Below are 16496 nucleotides of genomic sequence, written 5' to 3'. Positions count from 1 at the left end.
ATATTCCACTTGGTGCAGAGTTTGTCTCCCAGTTGATGTCAGGATAGTTAAAATCCCCCATTACTATTGTGATGTGCTTCCTACATACCTTAGTTAGCTGACGAGCAAAAAGTTCATCTACTTCCTCTGTTTGGTTGGGTGGCCTATAGTATAGACCTATGGGAAGATCATTCCCCTCCCCCTTTAATATTGACCCAAATGCATTCAAGATAATTTTCATCATTTTTGTGCTCTATTTCTGTAGAGATGTAGTTATTTCTTATATATAGTGCAACTCCACCTCCTCTTTTGGTCTATTTCTTTTAAATAGTTTGTATCCCTCTAGCTGTATGTTCCATTTGTGGTTTCATCCCACCAAGTTTCCATAATGGCAACAATATCATATCTGCCCTCATTTACTGGAATTTCTAATTCACCCGGTTTATTCCTCATACTCTCTGCATTGGTGTATAGACATTTGAGTCCATTTTGATTGACCCTTTGTTTACTCTCTACATAACTTGTGCATGACTGCCCCTACTTTCTTGCCACCTGTTTGATTAATGCACATGGTATGGCACTCGCTATTAAATGCTTAGTTTTAGTTGACACCAGGAGTGATAATTTTAATCGCACAGACATCTATGTTACATGCACTGATAGCCCTATTAATTTTGGATTGCTGGTTTCTCTATTTATTTAATTGGTTTCTACTAATATGTTGAATTGTATTATTTGGAATAGCTGATAAAAGAATCATTGCTGACTAGAATAAGAGAATTTAAGGAAATAATTGAGGATTGTACAATGTTATATGGAAATAAATTTAGGGGTTCAAATTTTAAGGAAAGAAAAGAAAAATTGAACTATAATAGGATGAGACGTTATGATGAAGGGTAATATTGGTTTCTTAAAATTAGAGAGAATAAATGCTATGAGAAAAGTTGAACATATAAAATTGTGTTAAAGATGAACAAAAATCTGTACAAATTTAAGACCGGGCCAATATTCTGTTCAGAAAAGATGTATTGTATGTTTGTTGCTGTGTTTAAAAAATAAAAAAAAACTTATCCCAAAAGAAAAAGAGGTCAGCTCAAGGGAGGATGAGCTCCTTCCTGGCACATCAGGAACTGGGTTCATTAATGGCTCTGAACACCTGGCCAAAAGAGATTTAGACTTTCCCCAGTTTCAGCTGGGGAAAACTTTCCAAAAACGACTTTAAAATCACCTCTTTGTGGTATATTACAAAAGATTGCAAAAAATAAAGATTTTACAAAGTTGGAAAGATGTCGTGTTCTTTCTTTTTAAATGGACTGAAGAGGATCCCACCCACTGACTGGTAAACTTGCTTCAACCATTTGCTTGTTAGCTTGTTTGCTTGGTTGCTTGTTTGCTGGTTTGTTTGCTTGTTTGTTTGTTTGTTCATTCATTCAGCTTATTTCCCACCCATCTTGTTTCGAAACAACTCTGGGAAACTTATACCATTAAAATCATAAAAGAAAAATAAAATAATTAAAATGGAAACTACAATCAAAATAGAATTATAGTTAAGCAATAGGGAGGGAAGGAGCTGGATATGTGGGGGCTGGGATTGCCTCTTAGTTCATCAACCATCTCCATTGTGATGCTCCATCACTGGGATCTGAAGCTATCTACAGAATCAGGTCTTAAAGCTTAAGGAACAAAATATGGTACTTTATTTGATGCCCATAATATCCAAAATTTGAGGTAAAGTTCTGTCCCCAGTGAAATGGAAGTTCCACCCCTTGCAACGAAGGCCTCTCTACTCATCCTTTATTTTGTTTTATTTTGTTCAATTTCACCATCATTTGAGACTACAGTTGAAGTGCAGTTTTCTAGTATGCTGATGTCCCAAAGGTGCTTTTTTTCTTCAGCTCTGACTGGATGGTGGGGAATGGAAGGATTTATACTCCTTGCAGACATCTGGTCATTTGCATCCTTTTAGAGAGTCATGAAAGCCACCTGGAGGTTGATCTGGGTTCTCAGGGTCACTTGAGTGGTGTAAATGAATGTGGAGCCTTTTTGGAACTGCTGAGAGGACTGTGTTGAGGACTGGAGATAGATGATGTCGTATCCCTCCCCCTCACCCCAATCTGGGAAGTCTTGTCTGATGCATTATGTTAATATAACTATTTCATTTCTTATCTTGTCCTTCACTAGTTTCATCACAATTTAAATTATTAATTAATTTATTTTACACTTTGATAATTATCTTAAATTATTGTATGTTTTTTTTGTATGTTTATTTCTTTTGATTTTAAATAACCTTAATTCAGGGGTGAAATGCTCCCGGTTCGGACTGACTCAGGACAGTAGGTAGTGATGATGGCCGGTGGTTCAGAGAACCGGTAGCAATGGCAGCTGGAGGCTCCGCCCACCCACCCACCGGCCCCATTTCTCGGAGTTGCGGAATGCACCATTCCCCGACTCCTACTGCTCACCTTTCTCCCGCAGCTGGATGTAAGGGAAGGCAAGCGCCCGAAAGGTACCGGAGTTGCTTACTCTCCTTCTTGAATGAGCCACTCTGGTCCACGCACTGGCTGTGCAAGCACACACCATTTATTTAATTCAGCGGCAGGTTGGGTGTGTGCTTGCGCAGCTGGCACATGGACCAGAGCGGCTCATTCAAGAAGGATGAAGAATTCAAGAATGGGGCGGGTGGGCGGAGCTGCGGGGCGAAGGGCAAGTAGGCAGCGGCTCCGCGGGAAGGCCGGAGTCAGGGAATGGTGCTTTCCTTGACTCTGGGGAAAGGGGCAGGTGGGCGGAACCGCAAGGGAAAGGTAAGGACACACTGGCTGAATAGAAATTTAAAAAGTTTTCCTACCAGGTTCTGTGGGCGTGGCTTGGAGGGAGGGGGTCTTCTGACTAAGTGGGCATGGCTATGAGTGACATCGAGTTGGCCACACCCACTCAGTCACAGGACAACCCCCACCAAGCCACGCCCACAGAACCGATAGGCAAAAATTTTAGATTTCACCCCTGCCTTAATTGTCAAAACAAGCATACAAACTCAATAATAACTGTAATAAACAAGTAAGTGTTATGACTCTAAGAAACTACTTCATGATCAGATACCGACTTTTATCATTAAATGTTCCTTAGTATTTAGATCTGGTCTCAGGATGATAATGTAGCACTTGGGGAAGAAGATGCAGCCCAGCAGGCCAGCCCCAGAAGCCAAGATGGAGAAAACCTGCACGGCCACCATGTATTTCCCTTTGGTGCTCAAGTAGGTGGGCAGGAAGGAGATCCAGACGCTGCAGAAGACCAGCATGCTGAAGGTGATCAGTTTGGCTTCGTTGAAGGCCCCAGGCAGGTTCCTGGCCAGGAAAGCCACTGTGAAGCAAATGGCAGCAAGGAAACCCATATAGCAGAGAACAAGATAAAACATAGTCACAGAGCCTTCATTGCACTGAAGGATGATCACTCCTGATTGGGAGTGCAGGTCAAAATCAGGAAACGGAGGAGAAACTCCTAGCCAGATTGCACAAATGACAATTTTTCCAGCAGAACCAGAAAGGATGATGGAGTTGGCCAAGCTCTTCCCCAACCATCTCCTCACCCTGTTCCCTGGTTTTGTGGCCAGGAAGGCCAGCACTACCATGATTGTTTTGGCTAACACACAAGACACAGCTACTGAGAAGATGATGCTGAACATTGTTTGTCGGAGAAGGCAGGTGACTTTCCTTGGTCGGCCAATGAAGAAAAAGGAGGACAAGAAGCAAAGCAAGAGGGAAACCAGGAGGATGTAGGACAGGTCACGGTTGTTAGCTTTGACAATGGGAGTTTCTAGGTATTTAAGGAATATGACTAAAACAAAGCATGTTGTTAGAAACAAGACAACAGCAAAGGAGACCAGGATGATGCCCAGATGTTCTTCATAGGACAGGAAGGTTATTCTTTTGGGGATACATTGGATTCTGTCATCAGTGGGATATTTGTCATCTGGGCACTTGGTGCATTTTTCAGTATCTGAGAAAACATTAAGTAATATTATTTCTATAGTTCCTCCTTTTACATTCAAAGAAAGACCTTCTTTCAATGGCAGCTGATACTGGAAGACAAGAAAGCAATAGTAATTGGTAAATTGGTAAACTGAAATATAGAAATAGACATAGAAAGCTAAAAATCTTAAACCAAATGTAGGCAGCTTACAGTCCAGTTTAAAAAACACAATATACACGACTATCAAAATATCAACAATAAACAAAACCCAAAAGAGAAATAATTGATGCCATACCCACCCTTCACCGAGGCAGTATACCTTGTTGCAATCACTTCATCCCAATGCTTAGAAGAACAACCTCCAGAATGGGGGTGAAATCCAGCAGGTTCTGACAGGTTCTGGAGAACCAGTAGCAGAAATATTGAGTAGTTCAGAGAACTGGCAAATACCACCTCTGGCTGGCCCCAGAATGGGGTGGGAATTGAACTTTTATAGTATCCTTCTCCTGCCACGCCCACCAAGTCATGCCTACCAAGCCACACCCACAGAACCAGTAGTAAAAAAAATTGCATTTCAATACTGCTCCGGAGGTTTAGGAGGGTGGGGCGGCTGATTAGGAGGGTGGGGTTTCAATGGGAAGGGTGTTCAATAGGGCAGGTATGTTACAAGTACTAAAGAAACTGTTAGCTGCAAAACTTTATGTGAAGCCTTCCAAATGTGAGTTTCACAAGACTTCTCTGGACTACCTGGGCTACCGAGTGTCAAACGAAGGCATAGAGATGGATCCCGGGAAAGTGCGATCCATACTTGACTGGCAGCCCCTTCACACCAGGAAACAGCCGCAAAGTTTCCTGGGTTTTGCTAACTTCTACAGGCAATTCATCCCAGCCTTTGCGGAAGTGGCTCTGCTGCTTACCAACTTCTAAAGACAGAACCCTCCCCCGCAAAGCCACAGCCGATGCAGTTGTTAGCCTAGACGCTAAGCTGTCAAAAAGCGTTTGAAAGATTGAAATGGCTGTTTGCAGAGGAGCCCATCCTTCAGCACCCAGACCCAGATAGGCAGTTCATTGTCCAGGCTGACGCTAGTGATGTTGCAGTGGCAGCCGTGCTCTTCCAGGAAGACCCCCAGGGATGGCTGCTTCCTTGCACATATGTGTCCAAAAAACTCATGGACACCGAGCAGAGATGGGCAGTATGGGAGAAGGAAGCCTTTGCTGTTCGTTGGGCTCTTCTATCATGGCGGCATGTCCTAGAGGGAGCCAAGATACCCTTTGAGGTATGGTGAGACCATAAAAACCTTGAAGCCTTAAAGACCTCATGAAGGCTCTCCCCCAAACAGGTCCGCTGGGTGCAGTATTTCAAGCGGTTTGATTTCAAGCTGAAATACATCCTGGGGGGAAGAACCTGCTTGCAGATGCCCTCTCAAGGAAACCCCAATGTGACAGCCAGAGGGAGGACGTCATCCATGCTATCATCCCGGACACGCAGAGTGTGGCGCAAGTCACTATCAGGGGATAGGCCAGCAGGCGGACTGATCCCCTCGATGGGAAGCTAACTGCCGACTTGAAGGGAGCACTATCTACTGATCCATGGCTAGCCAACAATCAAGACACTTTGACAATCCGTGATGGACTATCTTGAAAAGGTTCGACAATTTACGTCCCCAAGAGCTTGAGACTCCTGGTGCTACAGCGTAGCCTGATTCTCATTTTGGATTTCTAAAGACCCTTCATCTGATTAGACGGAAGTTTTGGTGGCCAAAGATGAAAGCTGATGTGGAGAACTATGTAAAAAGTTGAGCCATATGTGCCAGCAATAAGACAAGACTGGGGAAGCCTCCCAGTTTGCTTCAACAGGTAGTTGAGCCCAGCTGCCCGTGGGAAGAAATAGCTATGGATTTTATAGTAGAGCTCCCAGAAAGTGACGGAAATACTGTAATATGGACTGTGATAGACCTGTTCTCCAAACAGGTCCCTTTTTATTCCTTGTTCTGGACTTCCCTCGGCTAAGAGATTAGCCAAGATGTTTGTCAAACAGATCTACCAGCTGCATGGAGTTCCGCGATGGGTGATCTCCGATCAAGGAGTTCAGTTCACCGCTAAGTTCTGGAGGGAGTTCCTGAGGTCCATTGGGTCATCTCAGGGGCTTAGCTCGGCTTTCCATCCAAGTACGAATGGAGCTGTGGAATGTGCTAATGCCATGGTGGAACAATACATCAGATGTTATGTAGTTTACCAGCAAGATAATTGGGCTGATTTGCTTCCAGTCACAGAACTGGCTTACAATAATGCGATGCATAGTAGTACAGGACTGACACCCTTTCAGATTACGAGCGGCATGGAATTTGTCCCTATGCCAGAACTGCCGAGAGAAAAGCCTTCTTCCATGACTCTGAGTGAATGGATGGAGTTGTTAAAGAAGGACTGGGAGAATACCAAAAAAGCCCTGAATGAAGCGGCCGAAGCATACAAAAAGCAAGCAGACAAACACCGATCTCTCCAACCCCCTTTCGGGTGGGAGATCACGTGTATCTTTCCACCAAATACTTATGTTTGAGGTTGAAGAGTAAGAAGTTAGGACTGAAATATTTAGGTCCCTTCCCCATAGTGAAAGGGATTAACCCAGTGACTGTACAGTTAAATCTCACCCGCTTACTGGGAAAAAAATCATCCTGTTTTCCATTGCAGCCTGTTAAAGCCTGCTGTGGGATCTAAATTGAGACCTCAATACCTACCCCCTACCACTGATGAAAGACTTGCTGAACCACTTGTCAAAAGGCAAGATTTTCACCAAGTTAGATCTAAGGGAAGGCTACTACCGGATTCGCATAAAGGAGGGAGATGAATGGAAGACTGCTTTTAACTGCTCCCTGGGCAGCTTCCAATTCCGGGTCATGCCTTTTGGACTCCAAGGGCCCCCCAAAGTCTTCATGCATGAAGTTCTGAATGAGCACCTTGTAAACAAGGGGGTCCTTGTTTATCTGGATGACATTCTTATATTCAGCGAAATTATGGAAATTATGTCAAATTAGTCAGGTAAGTACTGAAAAAACTCTTAGCAGCCAAATTTTATGCAAAGCTGTCAAACTTAGTCTCCCTTGCATATTAGGGAAAGTACGCCCAGTTTTTCACAGTAGCTTATTGAAACCAGCAAGAGAATCTAACTTAAGGCCCTTACCAGCTGCTCCCCCCCTCCTTTGGTAGTACAAGGGGAGACTTATTATGAAATGAAGGAGATCCTTGACTCTAGACTATACAGGGGTCGGTTTCAATATTTGGGACACTGGAAAGGGTTCCCATTGTCTGAAGCTACTTGGGTGAAAAGTTGGGATGTGAATGCTGATACTCTAGTAAAGCAATTCCATGATAAATTCCCTGAGAAACCAAAATGTCCACCTGGAGGGTGGAGAGGGGGTTAAGGGGTTCTGTACAAGGTGTTAAGCCCTTCTTTTGTGTTTTGTCTGTTTTATTTTTCAGGGTGTGTTTTTTTTCTGCAGAATGCAAAATGGACAGTAATTGATATGTATGGCTGACTTTATTGTCTTCAAAAGTGTGGCCTTTATTGTCCAAATGCAAATGGGTTGTTGATTCTTGTCCTGATAGCTTTGTTCTCCTATGTTGTGCCATGCCTTTGTGAAGTGATTGTTTTGTTTCTCCAAAGTACAGATGTGCACATGTATCACTGCATTATATTGCATATATACCACATTGCTCAGTTTGTACCTGGGTGTTTTATCCTTGGAGTAGACAAGCTTCTTGGCAAACTTGAAGCCTCCAAGATGGCCTCTTATGTGTCTTAGGTGCACAATGAGGAACACTGACCCTTCTGCCTTAGTGTATGTTTGGGTTTAAAGTGTGGATGTATATTGTGTTGGTTGAAAATCCTCCTGAGCACTTCAGATATTCCTGCAACATATGGAATGACAATGTTGCTCTGTTTGTTATTTCCTTCATTGTCTCTTATGGAGGAGCTCTTTATTTGGATTTGATGAAGGCCTAGTTGGGATAGCCACACATTCTGAGGGCTTCCTTTATGTGTTTTAGTTCTTTTTCTTTTCCCTCTTTGCTGGTAGGCAAACCTTCAGCCCGGTGATGTAGGATTCTGATAACATCCATTCTGTGCTGCAGTGGGTGGTGAGAATCAAAATATTGGTCACTGTATGTGGGTTTTCTGCAAACTTCAATAGTAAGTCTTTTGTTTTCTCTTGTTCCTTGAACCCAAACACTCTCCCTCCCAGGTCCCCCCAAGTAGATCTTTCGGTTATGTGGTTCTATGATCTTAATAAATATTGACTGACTGACTGACTCACTGGCTGGCTGGCTGACCGACTGTCTGACTGATATATCTTTTGGCCTGTAAGATAAAATTAGTTTGGATGAACAAAACCCATTGACCTGAAACCAATCCTCAAGTTTCAAAGAATTTAGATGGTAAACATGGAAGGAAACTTCCTAGATGTGTAGTAGAAAAGATATTTCCTTTAGCAGGAGGCATCTTGCCCAATCCACTACGTTCTTCTATCCTTTCCTGCCTTATTCTTCAAGATCTTATTCCTCCCATTATGGAATATATTTTGCATGTTGAAAATAGCAATGAAGAATAAAATAGTCACGTTCACATCTGTCTCTTAACATGCACTTTGATAAGAGGTTCTGGTGGAATCCAATCCCTTTCCTCTGGTGTCACTCACCTTCCTGTGTGGAGATGGTCCCCTCCGGACAAGGAATACAATCATAGCAGCAAATGGGTTCTTCTTTCCGAGCCCGTTTTACAAATCCAGGTTGACACTTGTCCACACATTTGGACTGAGGCAGAGACTAAGCAGAAAAACAACATTCATTCCAAAATATCTGCCAAATTTTTACTTATTAGATTGATTGATGATTAAAATAAAATGAAACTGTGCTTAAGAAAAACACTTCTGAGCAATAGATCAGGAAACCATAAAATATTGTAAAGCCATTCGCCTTTGAAAATAATCCAAATCCTTCTTCCAGTTAAGATATAAGAAAAAATCCCTCACAAACTAGGACTGCCAAATTCAAATGAAGTATTATTAAGTTATGTCTGTACATTTATATTTTCAATTCATACAGCTGCCATGCTGATGAAATAAGATTAAAGATTACTGTCTAGTTTCTAGAATTATAGTGAGGATGAGTAGAGATGAAATCATGAGAACATGTCACTCAAAAAGTTTAACTCAGGCATCTTTTTCTGCAGAACATGAGAAATGAGTATGAGCCCTGTGTGGGAAAAGGATATTTCTAAGGCCAAGTGAAGTATTCAAGACAAGGACCTTTCCACTGAAGAATTACAGTTTTGTTGTTAATTGCTAGTTGTGTCCAACTCTTGGATAATTCTTCATTTTAAAGTAAGACAGTCAAGATAACAAATTGCATTCAAAGGGTTTTTAGATGGCCTACAAGCCAAAGACCAAATATAAGTAGCATCATATTACAGACTGACCCTCATTATTACAAGTATCATGAAGGACTTGGGGGGTGGGCAGTCAAGGCAAATTTAAGTCCTTCATTTTTCTAGTTTAAGACATTATCTCATATCGGACAAGTCATTGTGGTTCCATATTGATTGAACACCTTGGATGACCTTCCTAGCAGCAGGAGGCCTATCCCAGTGGGGTGAAACAGAGACATGAATAACTGTGGTCAGATATGGGCTGTTAAAAAATATCTGAGCCTGCTCTTTCGGGGGACCCTAACACCAACCATATAGACAGAGAAAAGTTGCCGATATTTTCAACCACCTTGTTGAGCAACTTTAGCCGTGAAAGAGCATCTGGGTTGATAATAAGCCTCTGTCTTTCAAAACTCCCCAGTTGCTCTTTGATGGAATCTTCCTTGGAGAAAACCAACCAACTTATGATATTCAGATCTGCTGCTACATTTCCACTTTGGTCCCAGTACAGTTTCTCCCAGGTAAAATTACAAAACTCATTCTTCTCCAGAAAGGGATGGAACTAGAATTGAAACATCCAGGTATTTTGAAAGCAAGTTGAAATATCCTAAAAGGAGGAGCCATTTTAAAGCTGAGCTAGTGAACGAGAGATGTTCAGTCTCCTCTTCACTATTTGCCTGAATAGCAATAACATTCAGACTTATATATCACTTCACAGTGCTTTTAAAGCCCTCTCTAAGTGGTTTATAGAATCAGCAACAATCTGGGTACCCGTTTTAACAACCTGGAAAGGATGGAAGGCTGAATCAACCTTGAGCTGGTCAGGATTGAACTCCTGGCAGTGAGCAGTGAGTTAGGGTTAGGGTTAGGGTTAGCATTCACATAAATGGCACCGCTAAATGCAAAGACTGAGTATCCATCAGTCTGAAAGGCTTTAACTGGATTTCTGCATTGAGAAGGGGTTAGGCTAATGTTCCCAGGTTTAGCTGCAATTTATGAATATAAAATTCTATCACATTACTTACAAACCCATAAGTACAGGAATTTATTTACAATGTATACACATTAAATGATTTTATAATAGCAATGTTTAATATCAAAATATAATTGTCACAATGACTGCTCTTTGAAACATAATACCTTGAACTAAATCTGGCCTCATCTTGGCCAAACCTGTTGGGTTTTTGGAGAACAAAGGTTCTCCTACATCAGCACTGAATTTTTTTCTAAATAGAAACTAGATATGATGGATCCTTCTCAGGACCCCATACCTGCCATGGCTCTAGCCTTGTAGCCCCCAATCTCTCTTTCTTCTCCATTTTTCTCCTCCTAGATATTGAGGAATATGCAAAATTCAAAACATGGCCCAGAGTCTTAACAACACTGTAAAAACGGTGGTCATTTTTTATCTGAATTCTGTTCTTTTTCTCTTGCATATCCAGTGGTGTTATCTGGGTGCATCGTCTCCGGCCAATGACAGAAAGGACATGCTTTGAAAAAGAACAGTGAAAAGACTGGTCTTCAAATTTGGAATCCTTAAAAAGATTGGGTTGAAAGGAGTCATCATTTGGCCATTTTCTTTCCTGCAAAGCAAAGACCCAAATGCTATGGATATATTTGGAAAGTGGATGCCCTTTTATTGTCACTTTCTCCATGATTGTGGTGATCCAGACTTTCCCTTCAATGGGTCCTGGCAAACCTTCAATTGCTAAATGGATGTGGTGAATTCTATCCACAATGGAAGAAAATTCTATGAAGTGAACAAAGACATTGACTTTTCTCCACTTAGAGATGGCATTTCTGAGAGGTTCTGTATGTCTAGGCATTGAGATTACCACACAAATTTCATTTCTGACAAGCATAGGAGTGAAAGTTCTCATGAACTTCTCTCCCTCCTCTGAGTCTGGTGCAAAGAGACCAATCAAAGTCCATCTGAAATGGAGGAGGAGTTGGATAATTCCTGGATACTGGATCCCATTTTGGGGGAGCATCTGATGGAAAAAAGGAATTTGTCTTTTATCACTCAGAGCCTCTGAAACAATTCCATAACTGATCTGAAGAAGCAATGAAGAATGGTGTATTATGGTTAGATCAGATCAAGTGCAAAATGTAAGCTTTTAACACATCCAGTGTGGTTCTCACGAACATATTAGAATAGTCCAGCAGTCACCAACTGGTTTTCCACAGACCACTGGTGGTCTGTGAGAAAATTTTGGTGGTTTGTAGAAAAATAATTTGCATTTTTATATTCCACTAAATACTCTTTATCTTTTTTAAAAATCCACGGGATTTAAAATTATAAATTTGGTGGTCCCTGAAGTCCGAAGTCTTGGTGACACCAGGAACAGTCTATTGTTCTTAACCCCCTAAGCCATATCAAGATAAAGAATACAAAATGCAGAATATTAACAAGATTGAATATAATCATTTGTCTAATCTGAGGTCTAAGATACTGCTCTTTCTCTTTTCTAATAAAATTGACATTCAGATAATAGTCGTCCTATGTCTTCTATCTCTAGAGCACTGCAAATGCAACTCAGTTCATTTTAGAGATTTGCTTAAATGTTCCCTATTTAACATTGTGTCCAGCTGCTCAAGTCTTGCTTGAGTAAATGTTTAGGTCTCCTGTGGATCCCAATCCCTAGCCATGACAAAGGCTATGGTGAAAAGCAGCTCATGAATTCCATAGAAATGATATGATTGAATCTATTACCCCCCACATCAACAACCTGTTCACTCTGCCAGATAGAGAAACAAAAAAACAAACCTGTGGGACTTTGTAGGCGCCTACTAATGTTGACATCTGAATGGAGATGTCATCAATAGTTCCATCAAGAACAGCCATCAGGTTGTCTTTCTTTCCACAGCTGTAGTTGGGAACATTGGCTTCTCCAGTAGATAGAATGTCCAGCAAGGCATCTGAAGTCCCAAGGGTGCTCAAATAGTTGTCATGGATGTTGTAGCCAAGTGTGAGATTGTACAAAAGCTGAGATTTCTTGTTGACTTGTTGAATGGCAAAAATGAAGCTTAGGAGTCTTGCTGGATCAGTAAATAAAATACTGTAAAAAAATGTTCATCATAGCATCATCTCTAACAACAACAAAATATATTTTCATTTATTCCTCTTTCTCTCCACAAGCCCATTCAATCTTAAGCCAAAAGTGTCATTGAATATCAATGAATGGTTATAAAGATAGGAAAATGGGTTGGGCAGAGGCAACTACAAACTTTTCAATAAGCTAGTTGTGATTAACTCAGGATTGTACAAGAGGGGAAAATAATTTGGACTTGGGGTGGGGGGCGGGGTTGTTCCATCTTTGGATTTGGGTCTCTTAAAATAAGACATAAGAGAGAAACCATGGAAATCCAAATGATTCAAGAAATTAAACAGGTCCTGCAATATAGGAGCAACTGAAAGAAATGAAGAATATTAGGACTGCAAATGGAAGGAAGGCAACTCCATCACACTGAATGACTTACGAGGGAGGTTGAGAATAAGGAGCTATGTTGAAAGACAGCATTATATTGGATATTGTTGTGGCAAAGGAGACTATACTAATGAGGTGGTCTCCTGGCCTGTAATAGCTCCATAGTTTTCGTCCCTCATGTTCCTCCAAACTCAGCAGGCACTTCATTCTTGGCTTCCCAGAGACTGGCTGGGACATTAGCAGCAGCAGAAGCAGAAGGAGGAGGTCCATAATTCATGGGGATGAATCAATCCCCTTCCTCTTTCTAAGGAAGAACAAGAGCATTTGAAGAATTCAAAGCACCATTCAAAGATGGAAATGAGGGTGACTTTCTTGACTGAGAGAGATATTAACAGAACTTCACCTGGAAAGGAGAGAAAGGAAAGGTACATTCAAGAAGCACAGTCCCTGAATGTCCCAAAATTTGTGCCACCCAAAGTGTGACCTGAGACATTTATCCTTTTCTGATGCAAGATCCCTTTCAAGTTGCTTCAGTCTGTGGTTTACATCAAAGGTGATCACTGGAGAAATATCAGGAGAGATATCACAGACCAGGATTTTAATAATTACTGTAAGAAGCAACATCTCCTCTGGGGATCCTGAACTACCTCTGGGCCTCCATGTGCAGAGGAGAAGCTGGAGAAGAGTATAGTGAAAAATCATAGATATACCCTAGAGGGCACTGGTCTGAAGTGGTTGTGGTTCTTCCTTTCTGAACATGTCTAGAAAATGATGCTGAAGAAAGATAGTTGACACCCAGGAAATTGGGTGTTGTCCTTCAATATACTCTCTTGTCTGCAGAGACTCCTAGGGAAGGTCACCCAGAAGTATAGAGTTTGGTATTCCACCTTAGTGTCAGACGTGGAAGCCATCTTTTACATTTGGGCCTCCAGGCCTGCCACATTTTCTATTGTGGGAAAATGGGAGGGGGATTGCGTAGACTTTGGGTAATATGTAGTCAAACTAAGATTCTTTTCTCAGAAAGCCAAGGCCACCTTGCCCTGTAGCTGTGATGAGGTGACTGGGAGGCATCTCCAGTTTTGGATGGTGCCTGATTGGATCATGTGATGGACATTTTAGTGGAGGGGGAAGGGTCTTGAACTTTCTTTTGGGTGGGGAAAACCTGGAAACTTTCAGTTTTGGGTTTTCCCAGATGTACCAATATGACATCTCTAATAAAATGGAACATTGAGGAAATTCAAGCTTCGGAGTTTTCTTTCATGGGGGTTTTACTTGGAACCCTGACACTTAGGTTGATGACGCTTAATTCTAATACTGCCTGTCTCCTAATGTTAAGGAAGAAATCTGTAACCGTGAACCCTGCCTAATGTTAAGAATAGGATCTGTTTGTAATTTACTTTTCTTTTAGATCTCCATGTATTAATCACAAATTGGAAGTGATTTTAAAATTGCTCATGCGATAGTGAAATTTCATTTGCACTAGAAATATCAACTTTGGGGTGATATTTGAGACAAAGGGTCTGGAAATAGATATTGGCCAACTGTATCATTGGATAAATATGGAATACGCTATGGGGATAGACTTTTTTTCTTTATACTTTCCCTTCAGTATTCATATAAGACACCGAGAACCTTGAAACCATGAAGTGTCTTTGTTTACTAAACAAACAGCAGACAGTATGATGTCCCCCTTGGACCACTCCCCAGATTCCTCCTCAGAAGTGAGCTCATTCCTGGCACGTCAGGAACTGGGTTCATTAATGGCTCTGAACACCTGGCCAAAAGAGTTTTAGACTTTCTGCAGTTTCAGCTGAGGAAAGTTTTCCAAAAATGACTCTAAAATCACCTTTTAGCTGTATATTACAAAAGATTACAAAAAATAAAGATTTTACAAAGTGGGAAAGATGTGATGTTTTTTTCTTTTTAAATGGGCTGAAGAGGATCCCAAACACTGGATGGTAAACTTGTTTCAAACATATATCTCTTTATTTATTCAGTCAGTCAGTCAGTCCTTTACGATAATAAAATCTCATTTCTTATCTTGTCCTTCCCTACTTTCATGACAATTTAAATTATTAATTTATTCATTTTAAACTTTGATGATTATTTTACATTAGTCTTACATTCTTTGTATGTTTATTTCTTTTGATTTTAAATAACCTTAATTGTCAAAACAACCATACAAACTCAATAATAACTGCAATAAATAATTAAGTGTTATGAGCTTAAGAAACTACTTCATGATCAGATACCGACTTTGATCATTAAATGTTCCTTAGTATTTAGATCTGGTCTCAGGATGATAATGTAGCACTTGGGGAAGAAGATGCAGCCCAGCAGGCCAGCCCCAGTATGTGACGATCCCAGTGGAGTTGCCTGATCATCAGAGGCTTTTAAAAGCATTTTTTCTTACAACCTCTTCAGCTGAAGAAGTTGTTAAAAAAATGCTTTTAAAAGTCACTGATAATCGCAACTGAGTTGCCTAATCATCAGAGGCTTTTAAAAGCATTTTTTACAATTTTTTTTACAAAAATTTCTTCGGCTGAAGAAATGGTTTTAAAAGTTAAAAAAAAAGTTGGCCACACCCACTCAGTCACATTACCTCTACCAAGCCACACCCACAGAACCGGTAGTAACAAATTTTACATTTCACCACTGCCGAGAACCTTTATACTTTGAAGTGCCTTCATTTACTGATCAAATAGCAGGCAGTATAATGTCCCCATTGGACAACTCTCCAGATTCTTCCTCAGAGTCAGCTCAAGGGAGGATGAGCTCATTCCGGGAACGTCAGGAACTGGGTTCATTAATGGCTCTGAACACCTGGACAAAGGAGTTTTAGTCTTTCCCCAGTTTCAGCTGGGAAACGTTTTCCAAAAAAAACTCTAAAACCACCTCTTTGCTGTATATTACAAAACATTTTACAAATTGGAAAGATATGATGTTGTTTCCTTTTAAATGTACTGAGGAGGATCCCACCCATTGACTGGTAAACTTGTTTCAAACATTTCTCTGTTTATTTATTCAGTCAGTCAGACGATAATAAAATCTCATTTCTTATCAGGTCCTTCCCTAGTTTCATGACAATTCAAATTATTAATTTATTTATTTTACATTTTTATGATTATCTTTAGTTAGTCTCACATTCTCTGCATGTATATTTCTTTTAATTTTAAATAACCTTAATTGTCCCAACAACCATACAAACTCAATAATAACTGTAATAAATAATTAAGTTTTATGACCTTAGAAACTACTTCATGATCAGATACCAACTTTTATCATTAAATGTTCCTTGGTATTTAGATCTGGTCTCAGGATGATAATGTAGCACTTGGGGAAGAAGATGCAGCCCAGCAGCCCAGCACCAGAAGCCAAGATGGAGAAAACCTGCACAGCCACCATGTATTTCCCTTTGGTGCTCAAGTAGGTGGGCAGGAAGGAGATCCAGATGCTGCAGAAGACCAGCATGCTGAAGGTGATCAGTTTGGCTTCGTTGAAGGCCCCAGGCAGGTTCCTGGCCAGAAAAGCCACTGTGAAGCAAATGGCAGCAAGGAAACCCATGTAGCAGAGAACCACATAAAACATGGTCACAGAGCCTTCGTTGCACTGAAGGATGATCACTCCTGATTGGGAGTGCAGGTCAAAATCAGGAAACGGAGGAGAAACTCCCAGCCAGATTGCACAAATTACCATTTTTCCAG

This window comes from Pantherophis guttatus, chromosome 2 (genome assembly GCF_059756535.1).
Source record: "Pantherophis guttatus breed Tessera chromosome 2, ASM5975653v1, whole genome shotgun sequence".
Lineage (NCBI taxonomy): Eukaryota > Metazoa > Chordata > Lepidosauria > Squamata > Colubridae > Pantherophis > Pantherophis guttatus.
Note: the sequence above shows the minus strand (reverse complement) of the source record.